Here is a 14,666-nt window from a genome sequence, read left to right as displayed (position 1 = left end):
CTCATAACCATGTTTATAAGGGAAACAACAATCATGAAGTACACGCAAGGATCATAACCAAATATCACTAAGAAATATCGCTGCGGCGTGCAACCCGATCCCAATCTCAATAAATACTATTGCGGGGTGCAACCCATCCCAATATTAATAAATACTATTGCGACATGCAACCCGATTCCAATATCAATAAATACTGCTGCGACCAAGTTCACAATGTAACACCAAAAAAAAGAACACGCAAAATTCAACTCGGGAATAAAAACTCAGACCAAGTATAATGAGCAACACAACATCACAGAGCTAGTCTCCCACATATAAAGGCTAAGCTTCTACAAATCATAACACACAACCAATCTAAAAGTCAGAACACACAACCAATCTAAAAGTCACCCAATCCAGGTAAGCAAAGAAATGCAAAACATGAAACGAGGAAAAATGTACGTCAGGTTAAAACATGTATCAAGTAGAGGTGTGTAATAAGTGAAATCATGTAACAAGTGGAGGCATGAAATAAGTAAAGGCATATAGCAAGTAAAGGCAGGTAGTAAGTGGAGGTATGTAATAAGTCAAGACATCTAATAAGAAAATTACATAACAAATAGAGTCATATAACATGTACGAGCTACATACAAGTAAAGGAAAAAATTAGAAGAGAACATGTAGGAGAAGTAAATTAAGTAAAGCATAGGAGTAACAGTAACAAACAAGGTAAAAGCATAGCTATGACAATAACATGCCAAATGGAAAACACAGAAATAACCACATAAGGAACACAAACAGGAAAGTAACATACAAAACATCAAACATTAATAGAAATCAAGGAAAAAGCATATAAGTGTTTAACGAAAGAGTAGTTATAGCAAGAATCCAACTCCCATTGTTCTCACACGGTAACAACCAACCGGCCAGATCTTATTTTATCTCGTACGGCAATACCCATCATGCCAACATCATATCAACCACATGGATTATCCATCGTGCCAAAAATAGCCCTAAGGACCCAATCATCGTCTCTTATTATGGATAAATAAGCTCAAGTAACATGACAATACCATGTATATATATAGGTTCATGATACTACGATCAAATTAAGTATGTAAACGAATCTCAAAACAACACATTAAATCCTTTTTAAGATTTCATATATTCTAGCATGATTTCTAATAAATTTAATTGAGTTTATTAGTCATTGAATAAATGAACCATAAGTTAAGGGATCTCCAAGTTTAACAAAGGCACAAAGAAGCATATAATTCCCTTTTTTGAGCATGGAAACCCGGGCACATGCATATACGCTCGTCACCTCGTATATGCATCACCCCTCATGTGGCAAACAACATCATTTAGTAGGAAAAATTTCTCCAACAAGCTAGGAAAGACACTTACCTCATTCTGGAAGTAAGTCGACTATCAACCACGAATATCCCTTTAGAACAAGCCTCCAAACCAATCAAATCTATCCAAATATCGTTCAAATAATTCAATAAAACTTCCACGAATAAAAAATGTTCGCTTTTGATCATGATTGAAAAAGTCAACAAAAAAATCAACATGGGCCCACGTGGTCGAAATCCGAGATTTAGGACAAATTCCGATTACCCATTCACCGTCAGAGTTCGAATATGTGATTTATTTTGAAATTCGACCTTAATTTTAGGTCTAAATCTCAATTTTAAAAATTCCTAAATTCTACCCATAACCCTCATTTTCTACTTTGAAATTCATAGATTTGATGCTATGATTCATGAAAAAGTAGTTGAAATTGATTGAAAACTAGTTAAAGAAGATTACCAATGAATTTGAAAAGAAAATTGTAATGATCCAACCGATCGTTTTAAGAATTAACGCCCCGATCCCCTATTAATTGCTTTTCCCGAATTTGTTTCTGCTATTGTGAGTTGACGGGAGGATTTATTTGGAGTTTTGGAGAGTTTTGGGACACTTAGTCCCCAAATGAGAGTTTTATTTTTATAATTTGGACTATAGTCGGAGCAGTATAAAAACGGCCTCGGAATGGAATTCCGTTGGTTCCATTAGTTCTGTTTGGTGATTTCGGGCTTAGGGGCGTGTTCGGATTGTGTTTTGGAGGTCCGTAGCTTATTTAGGCTTGAAATGCTGAAAGTTGAATTTTTGAAGTTTCTGGTTCAATAGTGAGATTTTGATCTAAGGGTCGGAATGGAATTCCGAAAGTTAGAGTAGCTCCGTAGTGTTGAATGTGACGTGTGTGCAAAATTTCAGATCATTCGGACGAGGTTTGATAGACTTTTTGATCGAAAGCGTAATTTGAGAGCTTTTGGAGTTCTTAGGCTTGAATCCATGATTAATTCGATGTTTCGATGTTGCTGTAGGTATTTTGAGGATTGGTATAAGTTTGAATAGTGGTATATGACTTGTTCGTGCTTTTGGTTGAGGTCCCGGGGGCCTCAAGACGATTTTGGATGGTTAACGGGAAGTTTGGAGTTGGAAATTTGCAGCTAAAGCTGCTGAGTTTCTGTCATAACCACACATGCGGCTTGGGGACCGCATGTGCGAGCCCACAGAAGCGAGATCACTGCCACAGATGCAGCCAATGATGAAGACAGCTGAAACCGCAGAAGCGAAAGGTATGCCGCACCTGCGCGACTGCAGATGCGGAATCTGGGTCGCAGGTGCGGAGAAGGGGGCTTAAGTGAAAACCGCAGAAGCGGAAATGGACCGCATGTGCGAAAAACCTGGGTCAGAAAGTATAAAAAGTTTCCTTTGCGAATTTGGGTTATATTTCATAAGTTTTCAAACGGGAAGAAGCTTTGGGGAGCAATTTCAAGGGAGATTTTCAGAGGGATTCATTGAGGTAAGGTCTTTGGTCCTTAAGCTCATTATTGTGGTGATTTTTATCATTGTAAGCATGAAATTTGAAGGAAAATCAGTGGTAAATTGAGGGTTATGGCTTGGTTAATTGGAGAGCTTTGAGTGGTGATTTGAGAGACCATTTGAGATCCGATTTTGGTACTTTTGCTATGACTGAACTCGTGGGAGTATGAGGATTCTGAAAATATAAAGTCTACCCAATTCTGAGACGTGGGCCCGAGGGCGTTTTGGTCAGTTTTCTTAATTTTGCGTATTAGCTTAGAATTAATTAGTGGAATCAGTTACTTGAAGTTATATTTACATTATGCAATTGATTTAAATAGATTTAGACCATTTGGAGTCGAGTACTCGTGGCGAGAGCGTGGTTTCAGGTTGATTTTGAACCAGTTCGAGGTAAGTGGTTGCCTAACCTTGTGTGGGAGAACTCCCCTTAGGATTTGGTATTGTTGATAATTGAAATGCCTTGTACGTGAGGTGATGAGTGCGTACTTGTGCTAATTGTTGAAAATTCCGTTTTCATTAATTAACTATAATTGTGTCTCTTTTCCTGTTTATACTACTTGCAATTTAAGCCCTCTGTTAGCTTAGAGAAGCATGTCTAATTGACTTAATTGATTTACTTTCTCAAAGTAACTTATTTGGATTTTGTGCAGCATGCTAAGTTAGAATAACTGTTTTACCTGGGTATGAAATTTGAATTGAATTGAGTGTTTTTCGTGTTGCTGCTGTGTGTTTACTTTCGGACTACGAGATGGTATCCTAGGAGATCCCCCTGCATGTTTACTTTGGGACTACGAATTTTTATTCCGGGAGATCCCCCTACACCTTTATATTGAAACTACGAGATTGCACTCTGTAGATTCCCCAGTACTAGATATTTACATTTGGGACTACAGATCGATATTCCGGGAGATCCCTGAACATTATGAGTTGGACTACGAGACGACACTCGGGATATCCACTGGATATATATATTTGGGACTACAGGACGGTATCCTGAGAGATCCCCGGTTGTTATCTCTGTGTTGAGCTGTATTCTTATTTGTGATTATTTTGCATCAGTTGTAGTTGTTATTGTTCTATCTATCCTGTGTTACTTCTTACTGTTGCACTTAATTATACTGTCTTATTCTATACTGTTATACCTTGTTTTTTTTATTTATTTAAACTCAGTAGGGCCCTGACCTTCCTCGTCACTACTCGACCGAGGTTAGGCTTGGTACTTACTGAGTACCGCTATGGTGTACTCATGCCCTTTCTGCGCATGTTTTTCATGTGCAGATCTAGGTACTTTGACTCAGCCCTACTACCCTTGAGGCGAGGCAATTCTCCAGAGACTTCGAGGTATATCTGTTGCGTCCGCAGACCGAGGAGTCCCTTTCCATTCTCCCTTATAATATCAGCCCTTCTGTATTTACTTTTGTTTAGACATTCTGGAGTTAGACACTTGTAGTTATTCAATAACGTGTGATTTCATGAGATTCCGAGTTTTGGGAAATGTAGTTTCAGTTTGAGAGTTGTATTGTATATGCCGAGCGGCATCTTAAACATTTCATTTGATATTTTTCTATAGTTTTGGCTAGTTTTATTCAGTTGTTTTCTTTTTCGTAATTTGCTAGGCTTACCTAGTTGTAGAGACAAGGTGCCGTCATGACAGTTCACGGAGGGGAACTTAGGTCGTGACAAGTTGGTATTAAAGCTCTAGGTTCATACGAGTCATGAATCACAAGCCGATTTATTAGAGTCTCGCAGATCGGTATGGAGACGTCTATACTTATCTACGAGAGGCTATGTAACTATTAGGAAAATTTTACTTCATTTGACTTCCTTGTCGTGCAAGATTTTTGATATCACAATTCTAAACTTCTGTCTTCTATTCTCTCACATATGGTAAGGACACGTGCTACCATAGATGATCAAGCACCCGTGCCCCCTACTGGAGCAGTCAAAGGTTGAGGCCGGGTTTAAGGCCGAGGACGTGCACGTGGTGCAACCAGAGCACCTGCGCGAGTTGCCATCGAGGTGCCACCAGCAGTTCCAGCCAGAGTCCAGGCACTTAATACACCTACTGCTACTACTACTCCAGCGCTCCAGGAGACCCTTGCGTAGTTCATGAGCATGTACACCACTCTGGCTCAGGCAAGGTTGCTTCCCCTTGCTGTAGCCACATCTCAAGCCGGGGGAGGAGCACAGACTCCTGCTGTCCGCACTCCTAAGAAGTGAGTGCATGTTGATCAGGTCCCAAAGATTATTCCTGTACAACCTGTAGTCCCAGATCAGCCCGAGGACAGGGTAGCAACTTTCGAGGATGAGCAGCTGAGGCTTGATAGGTTCAAGAAGTATAAGCCTCCTGTATTCAATAGTCTAGCATCCGATGATGCTCTGGGATTTCTAGATGAGTGCCACCGTAGTCTCCGTACCATGGGTATATCAGGATCGAGGGGGGTTTCCTTCACTACCTTCTAGCTTTGAGGAGCTACCTATGAGTGGTGGCGTACCTATGAGTTAGACAGTCCGGATAAGGTAGCTTCCCTGACTTGGACTCAGTTTTTAGATATGTTCCTGAGAGAGTATTTCCTCAGAGCCTCAGGGATACATGGCGCACAGAGTTTGAGCATTTACGCTAGGGTATTATGACTGTTTCGGAGTATGCTGTCTGTTACACTAGCTTGTCTAGACATGCCCCAGCCTTGGTTTCTACTGTTTGCGAGAGAGTTTGCCGGTTTATTGAGGGGTTTATTCCCAGCATCAGGTCTAGCATGGCTCGTGAGTTGGAGATGAATATTTCTTATTAGCAGGTGGTAAGCATTGCTAGAAGGATAGAGGGTATGCATGCTAGGGACAGAGAGGAGAGGGAGACCAAGAGGTCTCGAGAGTTGGGCCATTATTCTAGTGCCCGTGCTCCAGCTACAGTTCGTCATGGTAAGGGTTATATGAGTCGCCCCCTTCATTCAGCTCTTCCAGTAGCCAGTGGTATTCCAACTCCTCCTAGGCCTCATGAGCCTTATTATGCACCTCTAGTATCTAGTGCGCCTCCTGCGCGGGGTGCTTTCAGTGGTCAGTCCAGCAGACCTGGCCCGAGCCAGTCACAGCCGCCACGTCCTCCCAAAGCTTGTTTTGAGTGTGGTGACACATGCCATATGGTGAGAGATTTCCCCAGACTTAGGAGGGGTGAACCTCCACAGACTTCTCAGCCACAGCGTGCACCGCAGAGTTCTCAGGCTATGGTTACAACTCCAGTTGCTACCCCATCTGCTCATCCATCTAGAGGTGGAGGAGGTAGAGGTTGCCCTAGAAGGGGAGGCCAAGCCAGATATTATGCCCTTCTTGCCCGTACTGAGGCTGTTTCCTCGGATTCTGTCATCACAGGTATTGTCCTGGTTTGTCATAAAGATGCATTGGTTTTATTCGATCTAGGCTCCACCTATTCTTATGTGTCTTCTTATTTTGCCCCACATCTAGGTGCTTTTGGTTGAGGTCCCGGGGGCCTCAAGACGATTTTGGATGGTTAACGGGAAGTTTGGAGTTGGAAATTTGCAGCTAAAGCTGCTGAGTTTCTGTCATAACCACACATGCGGCTTGGGGACCGTATGTGCGAGCCCACAGAAGCGAGATCACTGCCACAGATGCAGCCAATGATGAAGACAGCTGAAACCGCAGAAGCGAAAGGTATGCCGCACCTGCGCGACTGCAGATGCGGAATCTGGGTCGCAGGTGCGGAGAAGGGGGCTTAAGTGAAAACCGCAGAAGCGGAAATGGACCGCATGTGCGAAAAACCTGGGTCAGAAAGTATAAAAAGTTTCCTTTGCGAATTTGGGTTATATTTCATAAGTTTTCAAACGGGAAGAAGCTTTGGGGAGCAATTTCAAGGGAGATTTTCAGAGGGATTCATTGAGGTAAGGTCTTTGGTCCTTAAGCTCATTATTGTGGTGATTTTTATCATTGTAAGCATGAAATTTGAAGGAAAATCAGTGGTAAATTGAGGGTTATGGCTTGGTTAATTGGAGAGCTTTGAGTGGTGATTTGAGAGACCATTTGAGATCCGATTTTGGTACTTTTTCTATGACTGAACTCGTGGGAGTATGAGGATTCTGAAAATATAAAGTTTACCCAATTCTGAGACGTGGGCCCGAGGGCTTTTTGGTCAGTTTTCTTAATTTTGCGTATTAGCTTAGAATTAATTAGTGGAATCAGTTACTTGAAGTTATATTTACATTATGCAATTGATTTAAATAGATTTAGACCATTTGGAGTCGAGTACTCGTGGCGAGAGCGTGGTTTCAGGTTGATTTTGAACCAGTTCGAGGTAAGTGGTTGCCTAACCTTGTGTGGGAGAACTCCCCTTAGGATTTGGTATTGTTGATAATTGAAATGCCTTGTACGTGAGGTGATGAGTGCGTACTTGTGCTAATTGTTGAAAATTCCGTTTTCATTAATTAACTATAATTGTGTCTCTTTTCCTGTTTATACTACTTGCAATTTAAGCCCTCTGTTAGCTTAGGGAAGCATGTCTAATTGACTTAATTGATTTACTTTCTCAAAGTAACTTATTTGGATTTTGTGCAGCATGCTAAGTTAGAATAACTGTTTTACCTGGGTATGAAATTTGAATTGAATTGAGTGTTTTTCGTGTTGCTGCTGTGTGTTTACTTTCGGACTACGAGATGGTATCCTAGGAGATCCCCCTGCATGTTTACTTTGGGACTACGAATGTTTATTCCGGGAGATCCCCCTACACCTTTATATTGAAACTACGAGATTGCACTCTGTAGATTCCCCAGTACTAGATATTTACATTTGGGACTACAGATCGATATTCCGGGAGATCCCTGAACATTATGAGTTGGACTACGAGACGACACTCGGGATATCCACTGGATATATATATTTGGGACTACAGGACGGTATCCTGAGAGATCCCCGGTTGTTATCTCTGTGTTGAGCTGTATTCCTATTTGTGATTATTTTGCATCAGTTGTAGTTGTTATTGTTCTATCTATCCTGTGTTACTTCTTACTGTTGCACTTAATTATACTGTCTTATTCTATACTGTTATACCTTGTTTTTTTTATTTATTTAAACTCAGTAGGGCCCTGACCTTCCTCGTCACTACTCGACCGAGGTTAGGCTTGGTACTTACTGAGTACCGCTATGGTGTACTCATGCCCTTTCTGCGCATGTTTTTCATGTGCAGATCTAGGTACTTTGACTCAGCCCTACTACCCTTGAGGCGAGGCAATTCTCCAGAGACTTCGAGGTATATCTGTTGCGTCCACAGACCGAGGAGTCCCTTTCCATTCTCCCTTATAATATCAGCCCTTCTGTATTTACTTTTGTTTAGACATTCTGGAGTTAGACACTTGTAGTTATTCAATAACGTGTGATTTCATGAGATTCCGAGTTTTGGGAAATGTAGTTTCAGTTTGAGAGTTGTATTGTATATGCCAAGCGGCATCTTAAACATTTCATTTGATATTTTTCTATAGTTTTTGCTAGTTTTATTCAGTTGTTTTCTTTTTCGTAATTTGCTAGGCTTACCTAGTTGTAGAGACAAGGTGCCGTCATGACAGTTCACGGAGGGGAACTTAGGTCGTGACAAGTTGGTATTAAAGCTCTAAGTTCATACGAGTCATGAATCACAAGCCGATTTATTAGAGTCTCGCAGATCGGTATGGAGACGTCTATACTTATCTACGAGAGGCTATGTAACTATTAGGAAAATTTTACTTCATTTGACTTCCTTGTCGTGCAAGATTTTTGATATCACAATTCTAAACTTCTGTCTTCTATTCTCTCACATATGGTAAGGACACGTGCTACCATAGATGATCAAGCACCCGTGCCCCCTACTGGAGCAGTCAAAGGTTGAGGCCGGGTTTAAGGCCGAGGACGTGCACGTGGTGCAACCAGAGCACCTGCGCGAGTTGCCATCGAGGTGCCACCAGCAGTTCCAGCCAGAGTCCAGGCACTTAATACACCTACTGCTACTACTACTCCAGCGCTCCAGGAGACCCTTGCGTAGTTCATGAGCATGTACACCACTCTGGCTCAGGAAAGGTTGCTTCCCCTTGCTGTAGCCACATCTCAAGCCGGGGGAGGAGCACAGACTCCTGCTGTCCGCACTCCTAAGAAGTGAGTGCATGTTGATCAGGTCCCAAAGATTATTCCTGTACAACCTGTAGTCCCAGATCAGCCCGAGGACAGGGTAGCAACTTTCGAGGATGAGCAGCTGAGGCTTGATAGGTTCAAGAAGTATAAGCCTCCTGTATTCAATAGTCTAGCATCCGATGATGCTCTGGGATTTCTAGATGAGTGCCACCGTAGTCTCCGTACCATGGGTATATCAGGATCGAGGGGGGTTTCCTTCACTACCTTCTAGCTTTGAGGAGCTACCTATGAGTGGTGGCGTACCTATGAGTTAGACAGTCCGGATAAGGTAGCTTCCCTGACTTGGACTCAGTTTTTAGATATGTTCCTGAGAGAGTATTTCCTCAGAGCCTCAGGGACACATGGCGCACAGAGTTTGAGCATTTACGCTAGGGTATTATGACTGTTTCGGAGTATGCTGTCTGTTACACTAGCTTGTCTAGACATGCCCCAGCCTTGGTTTCTACTGTTTGCGAGAGAGTTTGCCGGTTTATTGAGGGGTTTATTCCCAGCATCAGGTCTAGCATGGCTCGTGAGTTGGAGATGAATATTTCTTATTAGCAGGTGGTAAGCATTGCTAGAAGGATAGAGGGTATGCATGCTAGGGACAGAGAGGAGAGGGAGACCAAGAGGTCTCGAGAGTTGGGCCATTATTCTAGTGCCCGTGCTCCAGCTACAGTTCGTCATGGTAAGGGTTATATGAGTCGCCCCCTTCATTCAGCTCTTCCAGTAGCCAGTGGTATTCCAACTCCCCCTAGGCCTCATGAGCCTTATTATGCACCTCTAGTATCTAGTGCGCCTCCTGCGCGGGGTGCTTTCAGTGGTCAGTCCAGCAGACCTGGCCCGAGCCAGTCACAGCCGCCACGTCCTCCCAAAGCTTGTTTTGAGTGTGGTGACACATGCCATATGGTGAGAGATTTCCCCAGACTTAGGAGGGGTGAACCTCCACAGACTTCTCAGCCACAGCGTGCACCGCAGAGTTCTCAGGCTATGGTTACAACTCCAGTTGCTACCCCATCTGCTCATCCATCTAGAGGTGGAGGAGGTAGAGGTTGCCCTAGAGGGGGAGGCCAAGCCAGATATTATGCCCTTCTTGCCCGTACTGAGGCTGTTTCCTCGGATTCTGTCATCACAGGTATTGTCCTGGTTTGTCATAAAGATGCATTGGTTTTATTCGATCTAGGCTCCACCTATTCTTATGTGTCTTCTTATTTTGCCCCACATCTAGGTGTATCTCGAGATTCTTTGAGTACCCCTGTTTATATTTCTACTCCTGTGGGAGATTCTCTTATTGTGGACCACGTTTATTGGTCGTGTGCGGTTGCTCTTAGTGGTTTTGAGACTAGAGCTGATTTATTATTGCTCAGCATGGTAGATTTTGATGTTTTCTTGGGCATGGACTAGTTATCTCCCCATTATGCTATCTTTAATTGTCACGCAAAAACTATGATGCTGGCTATGCCAGGTGTACCGCGTGTAGAGTGGAGGGGTACCTTAGATCATACTTCCAGTAGAGTTATTTCATTCCTTAAGGCTTAATGTATGGTTGAGAAGGGGTGTGACACGTATCTAGCTTATGTTAGAAATGTCAGTATTGATACCCCTACAGTTGATTCAGTCCCAGTAGTACGAGATTTTCTTGATGTGTTTCCAGCTGATCTTCCGGGCATGCCGCTCGATAGAGATATTGATTTTTGCATTGACCTGTTGCCAGGCACTCAGCCCATTTCTATTCCTCTGTATCGTATGGCTCCTCTCGAGTTGAAGGAGTTGAAAAGTCAGTTATAGGAATTGCTTGATAAGGGTTTTATTCGGCCTTGTGTATCACCTTGGGGTGCTCCTGTCTTGTTTGTGAAGAAAAGGGATGGTTCTATGCGTATGTGCATTGATTATCAACAGTTAAACAAAGTTACGGTGAAGAACTGGTATCCTTTGCCTCGTATTGATGATTTGTGTGACCAGCTTTAGGGTGCACGAGTGTTTTCTAAGATTGACTTGCATTCAGGTTACTATCAGTTGAAGATTCGGGAGCCAAATATCCCGAAGACTACTTTTAGGACTCGATATGGTCATTACGAGTTCCTTGTTATGTCATTTGGGCTGACCATTTCCCCAACATCCTTCATATATTTGATGCACACTATGTTCCGGCCATATATTGACTCATTTGTCATTGTCTTTATTGATGATATTCTGGTGTATTCCCGGAGTCGGGAAGATCATGAGCAACACCTGAGGATAGTGCTTCAGACTTTGAGGGAAAAGAAGTTATATGCAAAGTTCTCGAAATGTGAGTTTTGGTTGGATTCCGTGGCATTCTTGGTCCACGTGGTTTCGAGTGAGGGTATTCAGGTGGATTTGAAGAAAGTGGAGGCAGTGCAGAGTTGGCCCAGACCATCCTCAGCTATAGAGATCCATAGTTTTCTTAGCTTGGCGGGTTATTACCGTCGATTTGTTAAGGGGTTTTCATCTATTGCAGCCCCTATGACCAGGCTAACCCAGAAGGGTGCTCCGTTCCAATGTACGGAAGAGTGTGAGGCAAGCTTTCAAAAGCTCAAGATAGCTTTGACTACAACCCCAGTTTTGATATTGCCTACAGGTTCGGGGTCTTATACTGTCTATTGTGATGCCTCGAGGATTGGCTTTGGAGCGGTATTGATGCAAGATGGTAGGGTGATTGCCTATGCATCCAGACAGTTAAAAGTACATGAGAAGAATTATCCTGTCCATGATCTCGAGTTAGCTGCTATTGTTCACACCTTGAAGATCTGGAATTATTATTTGTACAGTGTGCCTTGTGAGATTTATACTGATCACCAGAGTTTGCAACATCTCTTCAAGCAGAAGGATCTTAATTTGTGTCAGAAGAGTTTGTTAGAGCTGCTGAAAGACTATGATGTCACTAAGGCCAATGTAGTGGCTGATACTTTGAGTCGGTGGGCGGAGAGTTTAGGGAGTTTGGCCTATTTACCAACAGCGGAGAGGCCCATGGCAATGGATGTTCAGGTCTTAGCTAGCTAGTTTATGAGATTGGATCTTTTAGAGCCTAGTCGGGTTCTAGCTTACATGGTTTCTCGGTCTTCCTTATTTGATCGTATTAGGGAATGTCAGTTTGATGACCCTCATTTACTTGTCCTCAAGGACAAGGTTCTGTATGGCCATACTAGAGATGTGACTATTGGTGATGATGGGGTATTGAGGATGCAGGGTCAGATATGTGTACCCAATGTTGCTGGGCTTCGGGAATTGATTCTAGAGGAGGCCCATAATTCACGGTATTCCATTCATCCGGGTACAACAAAGATGTACCAGGATTTGAGGCAGCACTATTGGTGGAGGCGGATGAAGAAGATATAGTTGGGTTTGTAGCTCGGTGCCTCAATTGTCAGCAGGTGAAGTATGAGCACCAAAGACCGGGTAGGTTGGTTCAGCAGATAGAGATTTCGGAGTGGAAGTGGGAGCTGATCACCATGGACTTCGTAGTTGGACTCCCACGGACTTTGAGAAAGTTTGATGCCATTTGGGTGATTGCGGATCGGCTTACCAAGTCCGCACACTTCATTCTTGTGTGTACTACCTATTCTTTAGAGCAGTTGGCAGAGATTTATATCCGGGAGATTATTCGTCTGCATGGTATTCCAGCTTCCATCATTTTAGATAGGTACTCAGTTCACATCACAGTTCTTGAGGGCCGTACAACATGAGTTGGGTACTCGGGTAGAGTTGAGTACAACATTCCACCCCCAGACGGACGGACAGTCCGAGCGCACTATTCAGATCCTTGAGGATATGCTCCGTGCATGTGTGATTGAGTTTGAAGGGTTTTGGGATTAGTTCTTTCCATTGACGGAGTTTGCCTACAACAACATCTATCAGTCCAGCATTCAGATGACACCGTATGAGGCTTTTATATAGTAGGCGGTATAGATCCCCGGTGGGTTGGTTTGAGCTAGGTGAGGCTAGATTATTGGGCACATACTTGGTTCAGGATGTTTTAGAGAAGGTTAAGGTGATTCAGGATAGACTCCGTACAACCCAATCCAGATAGAAGAGTTACACGGACCAGAAGGTTCGTGATGTTTCCTATATTGTTGGAGAGCGAGTTCTGCTTCGAGTTTCGCCTATGAAGGGCGTTCGTTATGAGATTTGGGAAGAAAGGGAAGTTGAGTTCGAGGTTTATTGGTCCTTTTGAGATATTGCGGCGTGTTGGAGAGGTTGCTTATGAGCTTGCCTTACTTCCCAGCTTGGTAGGAGCTCATCCGGTATTTCATGTTTCGATGCTCCAGAGGTATCACGGTGATCCGTCGCACGTGTTGGATTTTAGTTCAGTCTAGTTGGACAATGATCTATCATATATTGAGGAGCCGGTGGCGATATTGGACAGGCAGGTTCGGAAGCTAAGGTCAAAGAACATTGCATCGCTAAAGGTTCCGTGGCGTGGTCAGCCAGTCGAAGAGGCGACCTGGGAGACCGAGCAGGATATGCACAACTGTTACCCTCATCTTTTTACTACTTTAGGTATGTCTCTATGTTCGTTCGAAAACGAACGAATATTTAAGTGTAGGAGGATGTAATGACCCGACCGGTCGCTTTAAGAATTAACGCCCCGATCCCCTATTAACTGCTTTCCCCATGTTTGTTTCTGCTATTGTAAGTTGACGGGAGGATTTATTTAGAGTTTCGGAGAGTTTTGGGACACTTAGTCCCTAAATGAGAGTTTACGTTTTAGAATTTGGAACGTAGTCGGAGCAGTGTGAAGACAACCTTGGAATGGAATTCCGTTGGTTTCGTTAGCTCCAATGGGTGATTTCGGGCTTAGGGGCGTGTTCGGATTGTGTTTTAGAGGTCCGTAGCTTATTTATGCTTGAAATGCTGAAAGTTAAATTTTTGAAGTTTCCGGTTCGATAGTGAGATTTTGATATAAGGGTCGGAATGGAATTCCGAAAGTTGGAGTAGCTCCATAGTGTTGAATGTGACGTGTGTGCAAAATTTCAGGTCATTTGGACGAGGTTTGATAGACTTTTTGATCGAAAGCGTAATTTGAGAGTTTTTGGAGTTCTTAGGCTTGAATCTATGGTTAATTCGATGTTTTGATGTTGTTGTAGGTGTTTTGAGGATTGGTATAAGTTTGGATAGTGGTATATGACTTGTTCGTGCTTTTAGTTGAGGTCCCGGGGGCCTCGGGATGATTTCGTATGGTTAACGGGAAGTTTGGATTTGGGAATATGCAGCTGAAGCTGCTGAGTTTGCTATCATAACTGCACCTGCGGCTTGGGGACCGTAGGTGCGAGCCCGCAGAAGCGAGATCACTGCCGCAGATGCGACCAAAGGTGAAGACAGCTGAAACCGCTGAAGCGTGAGGTGTGCCGCACCTGCGCGACCGCAGATGCGGATTCTGGTTCGCAGGTGGAGAGAAGGGGACTTAAGTGAAAACCACAGAAATGGTTCACTTGACCGTAGAAGCAGTAGCACAGAAGCGGAAATGGACCGCAGGTGCGAAAAACCTTGGTGAGAAAGTATAAAAAGATTTCCTTCACGAATTTGGGTTATTTTTCATAAGTTTTCAAACGGCAAGAAGCTTTGGAGAGCATTTTCAAGGGAGATTTTCAGAGGGATTCATTGAGGTAAGGTCTTTGGTCCTTAAGCTCATTATTGTGGTGATTTTTATCATT

The sequence above is a fragment of the Nicotiana tabacum genome, chromosome 18 (genome assembly GCF_000715075.1).
Source record: "Nicotiana tabacum cultivar K326 chromosome 18, ASM71507v2, whole genome shotgun sequence".
Lineage (NCBI taxonomy): Eukaryota > Viridiplantae > Streptophyta > Magnoliopsida > Solanales > Solanaceae > Nicotiana > Nicotiana tabacum.
The sequence above is the reverse complement of the archived record's forward strand: the minus strand, read 5'-3'. Positions refer to the sequence as shown.